Raw genomic sequence first — 24,252 nt, 5'->3', positions numbered from 1 at the left:
AAACTAAAGAAAATAAATAAATATTAAAAACAACCTGGCTATCCTTTTAGTTTTCCATTTGACCCTCAGGAAATCCTCTCCTACCTGCTGTGTCAAATGTGGGACTACAACTGATGTACATTTGTCCTGACATCTCCCTCCATGAAGTTTCCCATGTTTAACTTGGTAAAGAGCACAAGAACAAGTTCTGTGTCTATGGTAAATGAGCAAATGGTTATCAAGTACCATTGTCTTCTCCTCGCAGTCATTCTTTACTAGGGCACTTGGCTCCGGAGAGTATGGAACCCTTCTTTCCTTTCCCTTACAAGGAACAGCCTGGCCCCACCACTGAGGAATCTCAGTACAATGTGGGACACTGCTTGACTCTTTGTCCTCAGCTTTCATCTCTACTTACCTGTTCTGGGAGAACAGAAATGCCACTAACAGGAGCAGAGAACAAATAGGCAGCATAGCTTAAAGAGTCTGTTTTGTGCTGTAACTATACAGAAGTCTGTTCAACTTGACTTCCTGGGTGGTAGTCATAGAGAATAGAGGCCCATCCTGAGTGAGAGCTGCTTCTCTGGTAGCAGGGAAGGAATGCCTGGGTAGGGGTGTGGTATAGTGATGGGAAGAGCCCACATGATAGTCATCAGGAAACTTGGATTAAAATCCAACTCTACCACGTACTTACTGCTTGGCGTTGAGAAAGTCATTTATCCTTTGTGAGCTGTTTCCCTCATTTTTGAAATGGGTAAATCACATTTTCCCTCTATGTTGTAAAAAACTATTTGGAGGATTAAATTGGGTTATGAGCGTGCAAACACACTGCAAAATAATAAAATGTTTCCAAAGGTAATTTGATATTCTTATGAAAGTAAGTGGAACCCATTTTTGAGGGTTTTGGGTCTGAGGATGAAAGTTGACTACAAAATTATACTTGTAGGGTACTCTTTTCACCCATCCAACCATCCATCCATCCATCCATCCATCCATCGATCTGTTGGTCCATTCATTCATTTACTCACTCATTCATTCAACAATAACTGAGCAATAGTCATGCACTGGGTGCTAGAGATACAAAGATGAATGAAACATGCCTCCTGTCCTCAAAGAAGTGACAATCTAGTAAGAAAGGAATGTACATAAATAGACAAACACATTACAGTGGGATAGAAGTTTTGATGGAGGTAAGTCGTGGGATATTGGAAGCACATCGGAGGGGAATCTAACTCCTGGGAGAGTCAGAGGAGGCGAAGATCCCATCACATGTGAAGGCTGGGAGAGTGAACACATTTTGAATTAGGTTGGACATCTTCCGAGCATTGTCCCATGATGAAAATTACCTCCCGGTTTATGTTCTCAGATGCTGCCAATTTTCCTGCCAGGCAACATCTGCTGTAGCACCTGTAAGCCTCACGCTAATGATTATTAATGACGCTCTGTTCCTGCCTTAGAGTGGATTGCAGCGGGGAGCACCAGCACAGGGCCCTCCACACAGCCTGTGCCTCGGCCACTGCTGAAGGGACCAGTGTCTTACGCCAGTGCCGCTGGGATCAGCCCACCTGTTTTGGATTACTCTTGCCTGCAGCAAGCGGGGCCTTAGTTTTTCTTTTCCTGCAACTTCTCTTCCTTGAATATTCACTTTGTATCTGGATTTTAAGCTCTCTCAGAAAAGGGCCCTATTTATGATCTCCCCCCATATTATCCCTTAAAAACAACACCAACCATCACAACAAAAGCAAATTCCCATAGGTACTCACTCATTTGACAAATTTGTGCAATACTGGGTATGAAATGGATTATTGATTCACTGACTAGGACAGCCCCTACATCAGCCTCTTTTGGGTGAGAAATAGGACTTTCCTGTCTTTCATATAAGACAGGGGTTTAAGGTACTTTTTCTGGATTCGGGTTGAACTGGGCTTGGATCCCAGATTCAATGTTTTCTAGCTCTATGGCCTTGGACAAGTTGCTTATTTCCACAAACCTTAGTTTGCTTCTAAACTCCTATTTCCATGGGATATTTAGGAGGATTAAATGAGATAATGTGTGAGAAAGACACTTCTCACAGTGTAGGAGCATCATAGGAGCACCATAAATGAAAATATTGCAACTATTGTTATTGCCGTTGTCCTGATTCCCACCACCTGTTTTCTTCCTTTGGGCTTAGGATTAATATTAAGTGGAAGATCCCAAAAGACAGAAGAGGGATCGCTGGGGAAATCATCCCTTTGGTACTATTTTCAGTAGTGGGAAAATTTGAACTCATCATCACCTAAGACAAACACTGTGACTCATTTCTATGTCTGAAGTATTTACTGAACAAATACTATGAGAGCGTTTATATACATGTCATCTTCACCGTTTTATTATTATTATTTTTTTATTTTTTGCGGTATGCGGGCCTCTCACTGCTGTGGCCTCTCCCGTTGCGGAGCAACAGGCTCCGGACGCGCAGGCTCAGCGGCCATGGCTCACGGGCCCAGCCGCTCCGCGGCATGTGGGATCTTCCCGGACCGGGGCACGAACCCGTGTCCCCTGCATCGGCAGGCGGACTCTCAGCCACTGCGCCACCAGGGAAGCCCTATTATTATTTTTAAATTAAAATTAAAAAAATTTTTTTATTGAAGTATCGTTGATTTACAATGTGTTCATATCTGCTGTACAGCAAAGTGATTCAGTTACATATATATACATATATATTCTGTTTTTAATATTCTTTTCCATTATGGTTTATCATAGGATATTGAATATAGTTCTCTGTGCTATACGGTAGGGCCTGTTGTTTAGCCATTCTATATATAAAAGCTTACATCTGCTAACCGCAGCCTCCCATTCCATCCCTCCCCCAATGCCCTCCCCTTTGGCAACTCCCAGTCTGTTCTCTATGTCCTTTGCCTTCACCTTTTTAAGTAGTGTTTTGTTTCTTGGAGATTGCCGACTCAGGAATAAAGTTCCAGTCCTCACATCCTTTGCTGAGTATCATGAGGTACCTGATTGTTCAGTGGTCTCATCAGCCCAACCTGATTGTCCTATGGTCCGGCGCCCCCTGGTGACACAAGGCAATTCTCAAAGTGGGTATTGAGATGTATCCCTGAGGAAAGGATGCTGAACAATTGGTGTGTTAAGGAACTAGGCTGTGTACTAACTGGAGAACATTCCTTCCTTCCTGCAAAACAGTTCTTATAAATAACTGGGCCTTACTTTTAAATTCCGAGTCTGCGGGATTATTTACACACTCTGTTTATTTCCTTTGTTAAGAGAGACTTGACTTTGGGTGGCACCATCATTTTCTATGGCTTCTCTCTTCTCTCTACTCACATTGCTGTCATTCTTATTACTCAACAAAAACATCGATAAGAGTAGCTGTCATTTAAGTTGCACTTGCAGTGAGCCAGACACTAGTCTAAATATTGAGTGAACTGTCACAGTATCATGACCTCCGCCTTTTACAGAAGGGAAACTGAGGCACCAAGGGGTCAAGGATTCCTAAATCACACAGCTAGGAAGTAGTGGAGAGACATTTCAAACCCGGGCAACTCAGCTCTAGAATCCAGTCTTTACCATTGCACTATTGTCTTTCAAATGTAGTATTTTATGGCGTATAAAGCAGTTTCACATATGCAGTTCATTTAATCTCGCCAGCCAGCTTCCGAGGCAGGTATTACTATTTTTCTATTTTGTAGATGGGGAAACAGGGTTTTAGAAAGTCTTTGCGATTTGCCCACAGTTTCACAGTCAGTAGCTGGAACTTGGAACTAAGATTTCTAACTACAAATAATCTTTCCATGTGGCATGTTTATCCAGTCAGACAGAAGATATCAAACAGAGTATTAGTACAGAAACTGCTCATTTAAGGAGCACTTGAATCTTGGGTCTGTTCGTTGTCTTACCGCAGTTTTGTCCCCGTGAAAAAAACTGCATGTAGACATTGAAAAGGCTTCCCCAAAACTCTGTTCTCCAAGGTCTGATTTTTCTTTTTTCCCTTTCGCACGGGAAGAAAATCTAATTGAAATTCATATCGTGGTCTTATGAACTATGAGTCAGAAGAAAAGAAGCACTTAATCACTTAATGCAACGATTGTCTTTTCAAGCAAGCAAAAGGGAATAAGATGGAGGAGAAGGGGGGCAGAGAAGAGAAGACTGTGCAAGATATTTTATGGGAAACTCTTTGAAAACATGACTCCTTGATCTCTGCAGTGTTTTGGAGTCCTCCTGTGTAACTCAATATGCTCCTTTCTTATACTCTAGCCAGTAAAGAGAAAGGTAGCTGACTATAGTTCTGTATCTGCTTTGGTGTCAAAAGATAAAGCAGTGTGCGTGTGCGTGTGCGTGTGCGTGTGTGTGTGTGTGTGTGTGTGTTGATTAGCCAGCGTCAGATATTTCTGAGAATTCATCCAACTGGGATTGTGGATGCCATTACCCATCTGGGATACTGGGTTCCTTCTATGTTGTTTACAAGGCCAAGTTAGATTTGTTTCTTAGAGTCAAGCTTAGCTACTAGGAGGACAGACACTGTCATTGACTACTTTCTGCCCCTTCCCCCATTACCTGTTTTCTCCCTCTGTAGTTAGGTGCCAAAGTCATGGTTTATGTAGGCATGTAGTCATAATTACTCTAGAAGAATCCCTCAAGTTCCCCATGAAGAACACATTCTCTGATTTTATACAGATTGCACTGTCCTAGCGGATCCAGTGCACAGCCAGTTTTGCCCTCCAGCATTGAAAGAAATGTCTGTTTCTTTGACTTTCGTACTAGCTGAAGTAGTTGGCCGTTCTTTAGAACCATGTGTTCTAAACACGTTTATTTTTAAAAATGTTATATTTATCTGATCTTGCATATTTTGAATTTGTATAAGCGAATGTCATCATGTTGGACCTGGGCCATAAGGCACCTGTACGTGTGCGTATGTTGAAGATAACTGATGTTAACTGATGTTGAGTTATCCTGTGATTAAGGCAGAAGAGTTAGGCCACCATGCACTGCCAAGAATGTCACACAGTAGGGACGGATTAGAGTCCAAGGATATTTCACAACTTGGACCGTTCTTACATTAGACTACTCTGAACTTCCTGAACATGAGAGAAGTCATGTTCCCCTGTTTTTATGAAGGATTGTGTTTATGTATCAGATATAAATGCTGTGGGTATACATAGCATTTTGGAAAGGAACTGAAGACATAGAAGGGTTGCATATTCAAGTGTGGGTCTAGAATATGTGTCCCTATTTCCTTAACTCTAGATAGTGTGACCTTGGAGACGTCAGAAATTCTTTGAGCCTCCATTTCTTTATTTGTAAAATGGGGATAAATATATTTGACTCATCAGTTTCAGATTTGTTGTAAGGATTTAAATAAAGCAATCTGAGGGAAAGGGCTTTGTGCTAAAAGGTAATGATTTCCTAGTATAAATATCAGATTTTTTATTTTATAATTTTAGGATACTCTTTTGAACTGTTTATTGATACCTCTATGCAAAAAAAGCTCTTTTATATTAGAGAAAACAAGTCACTGCATTTTTAGAGGAATCATTCAAAGGGGAAAAGAAACCCAGCTAATTGTATTAGACTGTACTAAATTAGTTACATTTTATAAACACAAAGGATAAGGAAGAAAACATGGAAAAAGAAATGTAAGTCATGTTTAAGGTTGTTAGTGATCAGTGTTAAGTAAAGATTATGACTCAGGGCTTCCCTGGTGGCGCAGTGGTTGAGAGTCCGCCTGCCAGTGCGGGGGACGGGGGTTCGTGCCCCGGCCCGGGAGGATCCCACATGCCGCGGAGCGGCTGGGCCCGTGAGCCATGGCCGCTGAGCCTGAGCGTCCGGAGCCTGTGCTCTGCAAGGGGTGAGGCCACAGCGGTGAGAGGCCCGCGTACCGCAAAAAAAAAAAAAAAAAAAAAAAAAAAAAGATTATGACTCAGAACACACAGAGGGAAGTTGATTAAGGAACTGAGTTGATCTCTAGGACATATCAGTTGGTAACATGTGGCATGGAAAATGGGAAATAGACCACATAGACGGCACATTGCGTGCTTCTCTGTAGCCTTCAGGATTTGGATAGCCTGGAAGGTTTCTAGCATATGTGAACGGGTCACACTTCTCAGGAACCTTTTGTTTTCAAAGACGGTCTGCATTTTTGAGTGTGTTTCTCTAGAGCCACAAGTTTTGATGATATATTACCCAAAGGAGCTACTGGAGTATTATACCAGCTTGCCAATTGAATTGACTAGGTCACCGATATACACCCCACTCTTCCAAGTTCAAGTGCAAGGGAAAAAGGCTGAGTCCATTCCATCTTAAGGTCCAGCAAATTTCCTAGTGATTCAGATAATCTTCTAATATTACAAATAGAAATGATCTTAAGGAAATTTTAGACAAATTTTCTCATATTACATATATATAAAGTAGCTAGAAACAGTACTTGCCTACAGTGACATACGTAATTTTGTGTGTGTGTGTGTGGCCGTGCTACACAGCATGTGGGATCTTAGTTCCCCAACTGGGGATTGAACCCGTGTCCCCTGCAGTGGCAGTGCAAAGTCTTAACCACTGGACGGCCGGGGAAGTCCCCACATAGCTAATTGGTTAAAATCTGGTTTCCAGTCTCTACTTAGCTACTAATTTGACAAAGAATAAAGCGAAAATGAAACAAGATACAGTAAATTTGGGACAGCAAATGTCTGGTTTGATTGAGCACATTGATCTGGTTAATTACGAACCTTGCCAAGTTTCCACCTTAACCTCAGCTATGAAGGAAACCTACTGGCATTTACCTTAGAAATATGAGCTTTACTTGAGTAAAATAGCATTAAAGTTTATTCTTTTTTATTAAAGCAACAAGAACATAATTCCTAATGCCAGAAAGGTCAGCTATATTTCAGCTACCAAAACCAAGGTCCGGAGGAGATTATTTTATTTTAACTTGAAGTTCTTTCAGTGTTAGAGGGAAGGAGTAGCTACTAAGTCATCTCCCATTGGAGCAGTGGTAGCTTAAAATATACCCACAGGGTCTTTGACATTCCTCCCTTTAAGAGGTGAAGCCTGATTTTCCTCTTTAGTGGGCTGGACTTAGTGACTGTCCTCTAACAAATAGAATAAAGCAGAAGTAATGACGTGCAACTTTGGAGGCGACATCATGAAAAGGCATGCGGCTTCCTCCCTGATCCTTTTCTTGCATTGCTGAGTCTGGGTGACGTCAGCTTCCGTATTGTGAAGAGGACCGTGTAAGCGAGGAACTGAAGTCTCCTGCCGATAGCTGGCAAGGAACAAAGGCATCTGGCCCATAGCCACGTAAGCGTGCCATCTCGGAGGTAGATCCTTTAGCCCCAGTCAAGCCATCAGATGACAGCGGACCCTACTGACATCTGACTACATCCCCCTGAGACACCCTGTGCCAGACGACCCAGCTAAGCCCAAATCATCCTGGTTTGCCTAGAACTTTTCTGGTTTTAGCACGGAAAATCCCATGTCCCAGGAATCCTCTGAGTCCCAGGCAAATTAGAATGGTCTGTCACCCTAATCTTTCCTGAATTCCTGACCCGCAGAAACTGTGAAATAATCGCTGTTATTTTAAGTCGCTAAATTTTGGGTTAGTTTGTTACATGGCAATAGATACTGAACCTGGGGCCATTGTTTAATACCGGTTGTGGTTGAAGCATCAAAATGCAGAAATGATGATTTGTCTCAGACACTCATTTACACAATCTTAACTTTAGACTCTGAACCTAGTTTTCGTAATCTAACGAACAACCAGTTGAAAACCCAGTCATTTTACCCATTGCCTTACCCCTAATGATCATTTAGGTGATTTGTTTTTTTTCTAAACGCTATGGTTGTTTTGACATCTGGTGGATAATTATCACACTTCTAACCAGTGTTACTCAGTATAGTGTATGCAGACTACCTATCCTTGGATCACCTGGAGAATCTATTAAAAATGCAGATTCCTGGTCCCATTCCAGATCCACTGAATCAGAATTTCTGGGGGTTGGGGATCAGAATTTTATGTGCTTATTAGACTTTTCAGGTGATTCTTAGACACTGCTTTAAGACAAATGATTTTTAAAATCCTGCTACTAACCACCAACTTTCAAGCTGATAGAAATAATACTTTGACTGTAATATGTTATGAAAGAGCTGTTATTGATAATAGGATTACAATTACCCTTGGTTTCAATCTTCTTAATTTCACTGGGGGAAGCAGAGGCATGCATACTGACAGAACAGATGGATGAGTTCAATGATTGCTTTCAGGAGATGGTTTAATAGGTCAGCAAACATGCTGTGGACTCATTTTGGGAAACGCCTGGTGTTATCTGGTGATGGGAGCAGAGGAAAACAACTGAAGGTCCGCTGGCTTGGAGACATTTGTGCATATTTTCCCTTTCTTGTGAAGTTATACAGACATCAGAAGGCCCAGCTAATCTGTTACAAATCCAAACAATTATAACTGCAGTCAGGCTGTTTTTGAAGCAAGATGAGCAAACAAAAGACAAATTGAAGAGGCACAGAAGAGCCCAAATGAGAAAAACGATCACAGCTCCAGCATGAAGACAAATATGAATAATAAACAAGCCCACTTCTTAGCGTACACATCTCTGCTAATGAAACACTGTACAGATTGTACAAATAACATGTCCATCATGAAGGGGGAGAGTATACCAAAGTGAATCCTTACGGAAAGCAACTCTTCCCAGGAAGGATGTAATACAGCAGAAGCAACAGATGGAAACTAATGGAAGAAAAGGAGAAGGGAGGCTGGGAGAAGCTCCTTGTGCTGATATAAACAAAGAGCAAGAGGTGAAGGAGATAGAACAGAGCAGGACGGAAATGATTCTCCAATAGTGTATTTTTCTCTTTTTGACGCACTCATTTAGTTAGCATAGATTTGATTATCTTCAATTTGGTTAAATTAAATTCAACTCAATTCAACATTATGAACTTCAATACTTCATTTAGGCACTGAGGTTATGCAGGAATGAGTAAGGTGAGATTCATATCCTCAAGGAGTTTAGAATCTAGAGGGCAAGAGCGTGGAAGAGTAAATAGAAATATAAACAACTAGTGTGGGCTTCCCTGGTGGCGCAGTGGTTGAGAGTCCGCCTGCCGATGCAGGGGACACGGGTTCGTGCCCTGGTCCGGGAAGATCCCACGTGCCGTGGAGCGGCTGGGCCCGTGAGCCATGGCTGCTGAGCCTGCGTGTCCGGAGCCTGTGCTCCGCAACGGGAGAGGCCACAACAGTGAGAGGCCCACATACTGAAAAAAACAAAAAACAAAAAAAACACAAAAACAACTAGTGTGATGATTATGCCAGTCTCTAGTAGAAGATATGCTTCATGCCCTCCTCTGTATCCTGAAGGGTATTTCCTATGTCCTTCTGGGTGGATGAAAGATAAAACAATCTATGGAACTAACCCAACTCATCTACAAAATTCAGACAATTTTGTTGTTGCTGAGTTATTGTCTCAGATTTTTGAAGTTGCTGCTCTTTGTTTCTTGAGAAGGAAAATATCACAGGAGTCTATTTAGTAAAAACTATTTGGAGAAAATATTTCTTTCTGACACCTCTTCTTTAAATTATAGCAGATATTTGTAAGTATATAGATTTCTTTATTCCTCATAATAGTTATGTGGAATATCTACCATTAGCCACATTTTAGAGATGATGAAAAGAGATTGAGACAGTTTAAACTAAGTTTGTTGCCCGAGGTCACGCAGCTAGCAAGGGGCTAAGCTGCAATTGTAACCCATGTCTTTCTAATGTCATTAGCATGCTGTCTCGTAAAAGCCCTTATGTAGCCTTTTGAGATAGCATGGAAGGAGATGAAATAAGTGCTAAGTAAATGTACAAATGAACTAGAGGCATCTAAATGAAGAGACAATGTTTTTCTGACATGGGGTTAGATATTCCAGAGGCATAGTGGCAACTGAGTTGGGTCTTGAAGGATGGGAAGGATTTTAATAAAGACCTGAGAACTGAGGGAGCAGCAGGGGCAAAAATACGAAGACACACAAATTAAGGGCCCGTTCTGAAACTGATTAGAGCACAGGGCACACAGCATTATGCAGAGAGGAACAAGGCTAGAATGATAATTTGCAACTAGATATTTTAAAGTTCATGATAAGAATTTGGAGGCAGTGAGGGAAACCTTTGCAATTTTTTTTTTTTTTTGCGGTACGCGGGCCTCTCACCGCTGCGGCCCCTCCTGCTGCGGAGCACAGGCTCCGGACGCCCAGGCTCAGCGGCCATAGCTCACGGGCCCAGCCGCTCCGCGGCATGTGGGATCCTCCCGGACCGGGGCACGCACCCGCGTCCCCTGCATCGGCAGGCGGACTCCCAACCACTGTGCCACCAGGGAAGCCCACCTTTGCAATTTTTGAAGAGGGGAATGAACTAACCAGATTTATATGTTTGCTTGATAAAGGATAGTATTGTCAAACCCAGGTTCGTGTGCCTGATGCCCAGTGAGGCCAAACAAACCGAAACATTGGAGTTTGGGGCAGAGAAAGGTTTATTGCAAGGGCCATGCAAGGGGAAAGAGTGGCTTGTGCTCAAAAGACTGGAACTCCCCCATGGGTTTCAGGGAAGCGTTTTTAAGGGGAAGGTGAGGGAGGGGAGGTGCAGGGTGTGTGATCAGCTTATGCACAATTCTCTGATTGGTTGATGGTGAGGTAACAGGCCAGTGTCATGTGATTATCATTATCAATCCTCAAGCTCCAGTAGGTCTGGGGGCATGGTCATCAGGTAGTTAACTTCTTCCATTTGGTGGGTTTAGCATCTGCAAACCAACTCAGGAAATGTACACCGGACACTGTTATCTAGGTACTTCAGGGAGGAACTAAAGATTCTGTGACTGCCATATGACTGATACACTGTTTGAATTCTTACTAGTTCTCCTGGCCCAACTGTTATTCTTGTCATTACATGCTCACATGCTTTCAATCATTTATTCTTGGGCCAGGCTTTTGTGACTTAGAGGAGGCCTGGGAGACTACAGCTTTTCTACAAACAAGAGGCAGGTTGAGGACTTGGTGGTGGGTGTCTGATTCTGGAAGGCCCCATAGGGTCCTGCTTGGTTACAACATGATGAACAAAGGAGGCAAATGTTTAGTTTGTGAGCCTAATTACGAAGTTATTGAATTAGTCTAAGCTGAAACAAAAACAAACAAATAAACAAAAAACCCAAGAATACCGTCAAGAGCAGAAGTGTCACAGAGAATAGAATCATCAGGATTTATTGAGTACCTGTATGCAGTGGATGAAGAAGAGAAAGCTGTTGGGGATCACTCCCAAATTTGCACATGTGATTAAGATATAATGTTATTAAACAAGGCAGAAAATTCAGCAGAGAAGCAGTTTACAGGAAAGGGATAATGAAGAGTTCAGCTTTATTAGAATAGAGTTTTAGAAACATATGGAAAACAGAAAACTTGTTCGGGTGCTCAAGAGAGAGATTAAACCTTGTGATGTGGATGGGAGCATTTAAGCTCATTGAGTGATGTGTAAGATTACTTCCCTCCAAACTTGAGGGAGAAACAGGAACATTCGCTTCTCTATGAGTCTATACACACATCTAAGTTAAAAAAGTTAATCTCCACCAACATTTAGTGAAAAAAAGGGACAGTCTTTGACTATTACAAGCCTTCAGTCCAAGGAGGACAAAAGAAATAATTCATATTCTACAAATATTCTGCAAATTCCTGTGAATAGCTCATGAAATTAGAGACAATTAACCCTTGAGGGGCCTTAGTAAACATGCAACATTCTGCAGGATGGGAGTATGAGAATTCTATGGGTCCAGGTGACTCTATTTTTAGCCTACATTCAGACTAGAATCAAGCCTTGGAATAGGATGCTATAGGCATTTCCATAGTTTAGTATTCATACCCTAAAATTTTTGCTGAATTTTATCATTCCTTCTTTGCCTAGTTGAAGACCAGCATTGCCAAATACATTGTTTCATGCTCTGTCTTGAAAACCTTTTAGAAATCTTAATGTTGGTCTTTCTACAACTTCTGAAGAAATTTGAGTGGAAACAGTATGAATCACAATTGAGAAATATGTTTTTACTCTCCAAAATTAAAAGGAAGACATTTTTGCAGCTGTCATTTTGAAAATTAATTATCTTTTATGTCACATATATGGCATATTATCACATTATTTTAGAAACGCTGGGAGAATTATTTTAGCTCGTGTGCTGTAATGCTAAGAGCATAATGATTATAATTATTCAAAATCTTTTCTGATAGAGTTTAAATGGACCTAAGTGACTTTATAGTGAAAGTTACAGTTCTCGCAAGTTGTTTGCAGTCTGACTTGTAGATTTTAGTTTCTGAAGTTTAGGAATAGGAAAATTTTCCTGTTAGTTTATAGAAGTCCCATAGGTTATAGCTTTCCCAGAACTTAACTTCTGAAATTGGGGTCAGCCAAGAGAATATCCAAAAAATTCATACCATGTGACTTGTATCTTCTAAATACCAACTTTTGGACTTTTCTGAATAGCCTTTGAGTCTATGAAAAAAACCAAGGATTAAAAAACCAGCAGAGGGCTTCCCTGGTGGCGCAGTGGTTGAGAGTCCGCCCGCCGATGCAGGGGATACGGGTTCGTGCCCCAGTCCGGGAAGATCTCACGTGCCGCGGAGCGGCTGGGCCCGTGAGCCATGGCCGCTGAGCCTGCGCATCCGGAGCCTGTGCTCCGCAATGGGAGAGGCCACAACAGTGAGAGGCCCGCGTACCGCAAAAAAAAAAAAAAAAACCAAAAAAAACCAGCAGAGATATTTGGCTATGTTCTTGCGCCTTAACCTGTTCATTCACCAAGTCTGGAGGTACTTCAGAGCTTCGGCACATCTGGAAAAGAAGTGGCACGAGAAGGCCCGTTAAGCATGCTACGTATGATTGAGCATATTTTCCGAGGTCAGGCAGGTGTTCCAGTTTTATGTCCTGGGAGGTAGAACTTTTATTATCAGCAAGATATTTCATACCCACGTGTGATGAGTTGACCATGAGTAAGTCAAATCCCTGTTTTGTCTTGAGGCAACTGATGTTTCATTAGGGTTTTCACACTATGCTTGTATGACAGGAAAGGACACTCAGTCTTAGTGTGGTATCTTATGACCACTTCTAATTCTTTTTTCTTTTTAAATAAATTTATTTATTTATTTTTGGATGCATTGGGTGTTTCGTTGCTACGTGTTGGCTTTCTCTAGTTGTGGCGAGCGGGGGCTACTCTTTGTTGCGGTGCACGGGCTTAGTTGCTCTGTGGCATGTGGGATCTTCCCGGACCAGGGCTCAAACCTGTGTCCCCTGCATTGGCAGGTGGATTCTTAACCACTGCGCCACCAGGGAATTCCCCACCTCTAATTCTTAAATCAATGATTCTAATGAGATTGTTTGTCATAGGAGAGTCTCATTTACATTATATAACACTAAGTACCCCAAAATACCCAAGTTTAAAATATTATGTTCTGTACCTATTAAGCTATCTTGAGAATGTAGACTGTTCTTTTGTGGAAATAATTAAATAATGAGTTATCAAAGGAGGCTAAGTGAGAGCTTCAAATTCGGGCTTTTGTGTCAGACACACCTCTTTTGGGGCCAGCTCTGACACTTACTAATGGGTCAAGTTGGTCAAATGATTTGTACTACCAAAATTCTCAATTGTTATAATAGTGTAATTACATCTCAGGGTTGTTGTGAGCATTAAATGACAGAATGTATATGAAGTGTCAAGGAAAAAGAAAGTGAGGTTATTTGGAATTTATGTATCTTTTTTTTTTGTATTTTAATTTTTTTTGTGGTACGCGGGCCTCTCACTGTTGTGGCCTCTCCCATTGCGGAGCACAGGCTCCGGACGCGCAGGCTCAGCGGCCATGGCTCACGGGCCCAGCCGCTCCACGACATGTGGGATCTTCCCGGACCAGGGCATGAACCAGTGTCCCCTGCATCGGCAGACGGACTCTCAACCACTGCGCCACCAGGGAAGTCCAAGGGATATGTGTATCTTGACCATTCATTTGCTACAGGAAATTTTAATGATCTCTGTTTAGGAAAGTCATTGAGAGGGAGCGATATTCATGAATGACACAGTGTTCGTGCACAATATAGTAGATAAACTGCGATTGGGGGTGAATAGAGTGGTGGGGAGGAGCGAGGAAATTCCATTTACACCCACTGGCTTCAGGAAAGATGGTACCTACCACAAACAAGCATGTGGGAAGAAGAAACCAAGATGCTCACTTAGAAACAATATTGGGGATAGGGGTGGGTTTCACAAATGGGCACATACAACTTCAGCCACCTGTGGAAAGGAATTATAAAAAAATTTATTCAGTTACTACGGTGTGTAATTTGTTATCAAAATCATTGCATTTTGATAATCCTGTAATATAATTGTCATTACTTCAATGTTGGTGTTTAATTTCCTTACACTTGGAAAATTTAATTTTCTCACGACTACACATCTAGAAAGTTCCAAAGTCATGATTTAATTCCTGGACAGTAATGGTAAAGTACATGAAATTTCCATTGTTTTCAACGTTGCTTCCCTCACCTGCTTGTATGCATTGGACATGGGACTGAAAGAACTGGATTAAGGAAGATAATATGGTGGATACCTCAGGCAAGAGAAACCTATTGGAAAGGTCAAGGTGGTTTCACCAATATCTGTAAAGAGACCCCACCCCAGCCCTCCTGTTTTAAGGTGCCGAGACACTGTAAATGTGTAAAGACTACAGCAATAACCCACAAAAGTCTGTCCAGGGCTGGAACAGGACTAATCAGGTTACTATATGCTGACTGAAAGCTGCAAACAGGTTTGGGGAGAGAGAGAAAATTCTCTGAATCTTGAAGGGTTGGAAACACAAATAGAGCTTAGATAAGATAGACTGTGGCCAGAACGATCCTGACTGGTCTGAATTCAATTTTGTAATTCTGAATTCTAGTCTACAAAGCTTGTAACCAAGAAAACTTTCCCTGGCTTGTAAACCCATCCATTTCACAAACCCTTTGGGACACCATTGTGTTTTCTTTGTTGGCCTAGGGTTTCCACGCAAATTTCTCTGGTCCAATGTAGAAGCAACTTAGGGTAAAAAAAACAAAATAGGGCTTCCCTGGTGGCGCAGTGGTTAAGAACCCGCCTGCCAATGCAGGGGATACAGGTTCGAGCCCTGGTCCAGGAAGATCCCACATGCCGCGTGAGCAGCAAAGCCCGTGCGCCACAACTACTGAGCCTGCGCTCTGGAGTGCGCCAGCCACAACTACTGAGCCCACATGCCACAACTACTGAAGCCCGTGCACCTAGAGCCCGTGCTCCACAATAAGAGAAGCCACCACAATGAGAAGCCCACGTGCTGCAACGAAGAGTAGCCCCTGCTTGCCGCAACTAGAGAAAGCCCGTGCACAGCAACAAAGACCCAATGCAACCAAAAATAAATAATAAATAAATTTAAAAAAAAAAACAAAAAAAAACAAAATAGTCTTGTTAAACTTCAGTCAGCATAATAGGACATTACAACATTACAAACACATACCTTGATATGTCCCTTTAGGGACTGGTGTGGTGATGGCAGGCTTGAGATTGGCTTCTTTGTCCAGGGAGATAGCTGAGCTGGGGAAACAGGGAAGAATTAGAGGCACTTCTGCATGTGGCTCCTTCTTCCCCTAACCATCTCCTTACATATTTTATTCATTTATTGACTCAACAAATATTTATGGAGCGTTACCTGTGCCCCAGAAACTATGCTAGATGGTGGGAAAATATCAATGAACCATTCAGAAAACGTCCCTCATGGTACTTACATTTCTGTGGCTGGGTGGGCAAGGGATAGACATATCAAGACGTAAAATAATTTCAGTTAGTGATAAATACTTGGAAGAAAAATAAAGATGGATAAAGAAGGAGTCAGAGAACAGCTCAAGAGAAGTGGCTGAGGGAAAAAAGTGAGGGTCAAGGTTAAGCTAGGTGGTTAGGGAAGATTTCTTTGAGGAGGTGGTACCTGATGTTTGAACAGGTACTCTGGGGGAAAAGGAAGAAGCATAAAGGGGAGAGTGAGAATGCTTTTGGAACAGAAGAGGGTGACATTGCATTGGAGAGGTAGAGAGCAGTGGCAGTGATTTACAAAAGAAACACAGAGAAGAGCTTGGATTCTCAAATATGTGCAGATGTATTTTGATCTCAGTGTTTTTTTCTAACTCATAACAAATAAAGTCTGATAAATTTAGTAGCAGATTTCCTTCATCTGAATGTATCCTTTCCCCCACCCTTCCTTCCTTTCCTCCCCGAAGGATGTGTTGTCGGAGAAGAAGTTAATTTAACAAGAAAAGCTGAAACTGACAATGTGGAACCTTGATTCTCTTACAAATGCAGCCCTGATTATTACAAAATCTGCCTATGACAAGTCTAATATGTCTCTCTTTACCGGTAAATTATCATTCATCCTGAAAGGTGTGAGGACTTAATCCTTTGCATTCAAGGAGTTCAGAGCTTGAGCACTGCAATCATAAACCCATTTCTTTTCCTTGGAAGTCTCCAAAAAGTGCTTAAAACGTGCTCATGTACCTTCCCTTGGTGCCACTATAGGCTCAACTCTGCTGACTGAGGATTTACCTACTTGTGATGTGTTTTCTCTCTGGTCCTCTTGATTTCGCTAATGTTTTGGCTGGAGCTTCACTTGCTTAGTACCTCAATAAAACAAAACAAAATATTTCACCTGGTACTATTTCCACAAGTGCAGATACTCTAAGAGGTAGCACACAATAAGGTCAAGAGTGGGCATATTGGAGTCAGGCAGTGTAGACAGCTCCATCACTTGCTATTTGAGCTCCAACATGTCAATTTACTTCCCTGAGCCTCAGCTTCCTCTTGTACTAAGGAGAGCTAATAAGACTTACTTTGTCTGGCTGTTTAAAGAAAGATGTGGACATATATACACTACCAAACGTAAGGTAGATAACTAGTGGGAAGCAGCCGCATAGCACAGGGAGATCAGCTCGGTGCTTTGTGACAGCCTGGAGGGGTGGGATAGGGAGGGTGAGAGGGAGGGAGACGCAAGAGGGAAGAGATATGGGAACATATGTATATGTATAACTGATTCACTTTGTTATAAAGCAGAAACTAACACACCATTGTAAAGCAATTATACTGCAATAAAGATGTAAAAAAAAAGAAAGATGTGGAATGTGGTACCTGGATGTCAGGCAATGGGATATGACTAAGTCATTCAACTGGTATTAATGTGTCCTTTAAAATTTAACATTAAATATTGCAATGGTAGATGTGTGTCATTATACCTTCGTGAAAACCTACAGAACGTACAACACCAAGAACGAACCCTAATGTAAACCACGGACTTTGGGTGATACTGATGTGTAATGTAGGTTCACGAACTGTAGTAAATGTACCAGTGTGGGGTAGGGTGTCCATCATAAGGGAGGTTGTGTGTGTGTGTGTGGGGCGTGTGCAGTGGGTATCTGGGGACTCTCTGTACTCTTGGCTTAATTTTGCTGTGAACCTAAGACTGCATTAAAAAAAAGCTTATTAATTTAAAAAACAACATGAATAAATATTAGTTGGATCACCTCTCTATCACACATTGGGTAGATAGTCCAGCATCCCTCCAGATATCTGGCAAGTTTTGGAGAATTCTCTTGTTTTAGACTCGGGCTCTACTAGCTTTAGTTTCAGGCGCTGCTGCATTGCCAACCTCAGTTCTGCCTTCTCCATCTACCTGCTCTGTTCCTTATTAAATGGCACTGACCAGTACACATGCTGTGTGAGCAGGAGAATGTATTAACAGTTTGGGAGTATGAGTGGGGAAGGGGAAAAAAGCACAGCCGCTCAAGAGTTAGTGCTCTCATTCTAAAAGTCTCTGGGTTACACCTGCCATTGCAAGAGTTCATTGGTCCCTTCACATAAAGCTTTATTCTCTTATCATGATTTACTGACCCTTGCACCTACCACTCCGTTCTCCAGCCCCCTCCCCCCTTTTTTTCAGTCTACCTGGAGAAACGAAAAAAAAGCTTACTTTCTTAATGCAGACCAATTTTCTTTTTTTGGTTTTGTTAAGAATTATTATCTTCTTAAGGGTAAAATCAGGAATGTATAAATACATTTAAAAATTAACACATGACAAATATTTTATTTAACTCGTTATTTAATGAGAGGACTGGTAAGGTGTTACAGCTTGTTCAAAGGAAAACTGAAAGCATCATACGTATATAATGGCAAAAATGGTCAACATTCACAGGGCCGTAAGAAACTGTCTCCTCTGGACACAATTTACATGTCTATGGGCAAGAATCACTTCATTACTATCAATATTCTGCAACTGACAGAGTTTTAAAAGAGCTCAAACACAATAAAAGAAGAAGGTAACCTGGAAGTGTAGGCCAGACAGGACTCCCCTCCCTGATTTTTTTCTTTTTTCTATTTCAAAGTCGTTCACATTTTTTCTTGACAGCTCACTCCTGACTTATCTTGACCTTACACAAATGGATGGTTTTCATAGTATCTAAATTGTCCATCAGTTACACAGTATAGCTAAACAAAGATCTATTTTTTCTTCCCAGTATAATGTTGCTGCCATCTTTATTTCCCTTTTTCTACTATGTAAATAAAATAACTGATACATTATACACATTCAATAAATGTTACTTCCCCTTTGCCCTTCCTGACTGGTTCTCAGCGCAGTGTGTCTGTTATATGCTTTGCAGGGTTTCCCTGAGCTGAAAGTACTCTCCCCTCTCTGAATGTCCATGCATTTGTACTGTTGCTGCCCCATCACAAAGTTAAGAGTATTTAGTGTCATAAGAGATACAGGTGTCTTATGAAGCTATATTTGGTTATATTTTGATTTAAACCTCATTTTAGCACAAGAAGATGGTCTTGAAAAAAACTAGGCATGAGTTGATGGCATAGAATCTGGAAGGAAACAGACAGGATAGGATTACAAGACCTTTGAAATCTTTCTAATTATAGTTTCACTGAGAAGATAAAAAATACTTCTATTTAGGTAGTGAGGTAAAAGCAGGGAGAAGTTATTTAATTGCCTTTCAAAAAACGGAAGAAAAATCTTATTGTTTCTCAACCCATTCATCAGGATTATATTCAGTCACGTAGAACTCTGTTTCTCAGAGTGTGTTTCATGGTCTAACTGCATTAGAATCATCCACGGCCTTGTTAAAAATAGATTTGTAAACTAGATTTTTTGGGGGGTGAGGTGGGAGGGCATCATCCACTACATCAGAATATCTGGAGGTGAGACTCTAGAATCTGAATTTTTATGAAAGACTTGGATGACCCTTAAGCCTACTGAAGTATGGACACTAGGGTTATAGAACCTATTTTTATATTCAAGAGGAATGATGCAGAACTCCTACTAATATGGCCAGTGAGGTCCAGCGTAAAGAACAATGTCACAGCTGTCAGAAGACCTAGAATCTGATCGGTGCTCTGTCAAGAATCAGCAGGCCACTTGGACAGTCTTTAAACCTCACTGGTCCTGGGTTTTTCAGAAAAAGATTTGAACTAAATGGTCTCTATTTCTCTTTCAATCCTAAAGGTTGGTTTATTCTTGTCCTAACTAAGCATGAGGATAAAACGTGGTCTTCTAATAACAATATGTTCAGAGAGTACTGTCTATTTGGGTGGGGGCTCATAAACATTAATTCAACGGCCTGTTAATAGATCGCTACACAGAAAATCACCATGCAAGGTTCACTGATATCATGTTATGAACAATTAGTCATCCTGGTTCTAGTCATGTGATTGTTTTTGTGTGTGTGTGTTTGTTTTCATTTGTTTGGGTGTAGGTAGCACTCTTTTCTTTGGAAGGAACTGAAGCAGAGACATACTTTTAAACTTCCTCTCCTGGAGGGATAGTGCACCTCAAGCCTAAGAAAAAATTAAATCAGAATACAGGCACTCAGCCTCATGGGCCAAAAAAGCCCCATTGTCCTTTCAGAACTAGACTGAATGGCAATGTTCGCCCTCCCTTCTACTCGAGCTCAATTAATTCGGTTAGACTAATTTTTCTTCCTTTATTAACTGTCCTCTGTGCTTAATGGGACCAAATATGAGATGGAAAGAAGAAGTACTCAGGCATCTATAGGACTAATTTTAGCATCAGGGACGGTTGCATGGGGCTTGGAGCCAGGTGCATTTCAGTCTTAATGAGGTGACACCTCCTTGATGCTTTTGACCTTGTCCATCATAGGTGAGAATTTGTAGAAACCATTTAGACAGCTTCAAGTGCCGTTGACAGAACTGTCTGCACCATTCATCCTTACCCATTTCAGCACCACACGAGCAGGCCAACTGCCGTTTTCTGTAAATAGAAAGTAACATACATTGATCCCGTCATGGAACAGACACAAACGCGGGTTGACACCTCCTCTTGGCTCACTCACCGAACAGGAAATCAACATTAATAAATCTCAGTTGGTCCTTATTTTTCTTAGAGTCACACACCACATTGACAAGTTTCTTATAACACCATCAAATCTGTGGCCGATACAAGACAATAGATACTGTGCAGTAAAACTCCTCAAAAGGAGCCGTATGTCCAGGGCAGCTTCTTCCAGGGATGTCTCTGATCACCTTCCCACAGACACCTGCAGGCTTGTCCTTCATCCCAAATCTGAAGAATCAGAAACACCGATGGTGTCATTTCTACCTGTAAATCTATGTTTACTGACCTTTGCGACACACACTCAGGACTATTATTATTATTATTATTTTTGGTGGTACGCGGGCCTCTCACCGTTGTGGCCTCTCCCGTTATGGAGCACAGGCTCCGGACGCGCAGGCTCAGCAGCCATGGCTCACGGGCCCAGCTGCTCCACGGCACGTGGGTTCCTCCCGGACCAGGGCACGAACCCGTGTCCCCTGCATCGGCAGGCGGACTCTCAACCACTGCGCCACCAGGGAAGCCCCTCAGGACTATTTTTAAAGTGTTTCCCAAGAGGAGAGGTGATGGTGATCCTTGATGTTTGCTAATACTTGATCTGTCCTCCTCTTGAGTGCTTTTGAGAAACATATTACCCAAGATGACTGCAGTGTTAAAGTCTTATGTTAGTTTTTTATTTAGTTTATCACCCCCCCAATCTATCCCTCTCACACCTTTTCAGTGACAGCTATCATTCTAATAATTCAAAAACAGTAAAACAAACAAACACAACTTTTTCCCACTGCCATTCCCTTTCTCTTACCAAGAAACTGCCTTGAAAGAGAAAAGTAGCTAGTAAGTACAAGGCACTTCAACAGAAAAGCTCTTCAAGACCACAGGCATTGTATGTGATAAGTTCTCTTGAGATGAACACAAGATGGGTTGAATAATTTGATGGTTTCACGGCTGTTGGGCTTCGTAGTAAGTCATTGATTTAACAGTGATGTTAAAGACTTGCTAGCTTTGCTCAGAACATCTCGTTAATGTCTACATTTCCTGAGGAGGAAAAAACAATCTTTCCTTTCTTTTTGTTAGAAGTAGAAAATCTTAGAAGGGGAAGAATTGTCTAGTGACAGAGTTAGAACCAGAGTCCTGGAAGGCTGTATGCTATTTTTAGCTCATTGGAAAATTCCGGCTTCATCCGTTCTCAAGATGGCAAGAAGCCACTACCTTTACCTCTTTTTTTTTTAACTTGAAAATTTATTTATTATTTATTTTTTTAATTGAAGTATAATTGACCTATAACACTATATTAGTTACAAGTGCACCACGTAGTGATCCCATGTTTCTATCCATTACTAAATGGTCACCACTTTTTTTTGACCTTTTTACCGCTAGTTCCTTCTTGGGTCCTGACAATTTCTTCCCACCCATGTATACCCACCCATATTTCCAAAGCCTAAGATGTGCCTGGTACCTGAAGAAATGCATAGAAAAGCATTGATAAAGGAAGTCATTTTATTTCTAGCACCTGTGATTACATAATGCTGTCAAAAAATCACTGAGATCAGAATCAGAAGGACTAAGTTGTATGCTAGGTTTTCTCAGTTCTGTTGACTAGCTGTATGACCGCTGACATTTTAAATAACCTGAGTTCAGTATACTTATCTGTAATGGCTGTGCTTGAAACATAGGATGGATATAAATATCAAATATGTTAATCTAGTTGGAAATGCAATTATACAGCATTTCCAGAAAGAGTTAAAATGAAAAGAATAAACAATTAAAAGGACTTTTTCTCCTAGAACAGCAGCAATTTGAGCATACCCCAGAGTTTTACATATTGACAAAACTATATAAGCCACACACACACAAAAAGCATATGTTTTTGTTTTTTCTGAGAAAACAGTAGTCTTCCCAATGTGCCTTTCCCATGAGTTGTTCCTTCTTATCCTAAATCAGATCATAAAAATCTTGGGGAACCAAGGATCAACCAAACTGGAGTGATCATTGAAATCCAAAAGTCTCTACAGACCAGAAAGAGTGACAGTACGAAGCCTGGACAGGCAGTACAATGATAGCCCCTGGCCTGTCAGCCATGGTGGCCAACAAGACTGAAAAGAATCATCTGCTTCTCAAGGCTGCGATGAGCACTCTGAAGGAAGCATGGGTTGGGATCCCTCAGCAGTTACTACAGGGCCAGAAAACTGAGCCCAGCACAGGAAAATGCCAGGTGCCAAGTGCACACAGTACATCAGAGAGTGTGGTGGTTAGACGGAAAGACAGCTCTTCCCTGCAATGCTGTAATACAATGCATGGAGGTGCAAGTGCAAAGAGACAGAGATGGATGAAAAGGAAAAGAGTAATGATAAGAGCGATAACAGCTAAAAGGTAAGATCAATAGCAGCTAAAGCAGAAGGTCTTAAATATTACCAAGTGGACTTAAATAAATGCAGTGGTGGCGTGCATGGACATTTTGGGGAGGGTTCTAGAAATATTAGAAACATAAAAAGAGGAAATTAGGTGTGGATAATTATGAGACCTTAGCAGGACCAGGACCAAGGCTAAGATTTAGCAGATGGGGAATTACAGAAGAACCAAACCTATGTTTAATGTCAGTGTAATAGGGCATGCACATGCTCACCCTTTACTTTTCAATTAAATCATGTGTTTCTATCACTTCAAAGTTAAGAAAAATGAGTATTGCTAGAAGAGACACGACTCGATTTGAGTCGATTCAACTAACGTGCAGACAAAATTTTGGTGCTGAATGGATATTAATCTTGGAAAAGTCTGCAAAACCTATAGCTGAAACGTTGAGAATCCAACTGCGACCAGAAGAGGAACTGTCTCAGGTGTGAGCATGCCAGAAAAGGTCAAAGAAAAGCATGTGGGAGAGCCTAAGATGCGACCAAAATGCAAGGTTTTGTTCTTAAAAATCACTCCTTACCACAAACACAACAGGCATCTCTAGAGCTGGGTCAATAAGCTGCCACTTTCCTCTCTGCCTCCATTTGCCGTGCTTCTTCTCTTACTGGAGTCTTCATAAATAAAGGATGCTAAACTAGTTGAGAAGTATGAAGGTGTAAACGCATAACTCGGATTATTATTACTTTCATCCAAAATAACCTTTGTCTGCTAACTCTTGCTTGTTAATATCATCTCCTCTGATGCTTTTCCAGGCTGTTAGTTCCTCATTTCAGTGTTCACCCTTCTTCAAAAACCACCAGGACTCACCCTAACATGTGCCCAGCACTCTGCTTTGACAGCGCCTCACTCTTTAGCAAAGGGGACAGACTCCCTACACCTGATGATGTCGATAGCCAAGTGAGGAAGTAGAGATTTCGTGTGTAATTGTATGGTTGTGGGAGAAGGACTCTAAGCTGTGATGAGCATAAGATGTGCAGGACGCATTAGAGGATGTAAGCAGGGGATCTTGTTTCGACTAGGGGTTCAGGGGAGGTCTCTTGAAAGAAGTGGCTTTTAATCTGAGACCGGAAAGATGGGTGAAAATGAGATAATATAGGGGCAAGGACAAGGGCATTTCAAGCACAGAGAACAACAGGTGCAAAGACACTGAGGTGAGACAGACTTGGTATATTTTGAAAAAAGTGAGAGAAAGCTGAGGTGATCCGATCCAGTAACCAAGAGGAGGAGGGATGAGCAGAGGGGAGGCTGGAGTTGGTCGTGTTGCATCAGGACCGTGTTCAGCCTTTGGGTTTTACCTCCTGCGGGATTCCCAAGTTCCTTATATTCACTCCTGTCTCCAGCTCACCTCTTACCTCTGCTCTGTTTTCTTCATAATTATTTCTGAATTCCTCATGCCCAGATTTTCCAAATAGCTCTATCTTCTGTTGGCTGCCAGCTTCCACTGTTCCTCCTTCATATTTTATC

This window comes from Lagenorhynchus albirostris, chromosome 21, assembly GCF_949774975.1.
Source record: "Lagenorhynchus albirostris chromosome 21, mLagAlb1.1, whole genome shotgun sequence".
Taxonomy (NCBI): Eukaryota; Metazoa; Chordata; class Mammalia; order Artiodactyla; family Delphinidae; genus Lagenorhynchus; species Lagenorhynchus albirostris.
Note: the sequence above shows the minus strand (reverse complement) of the source record.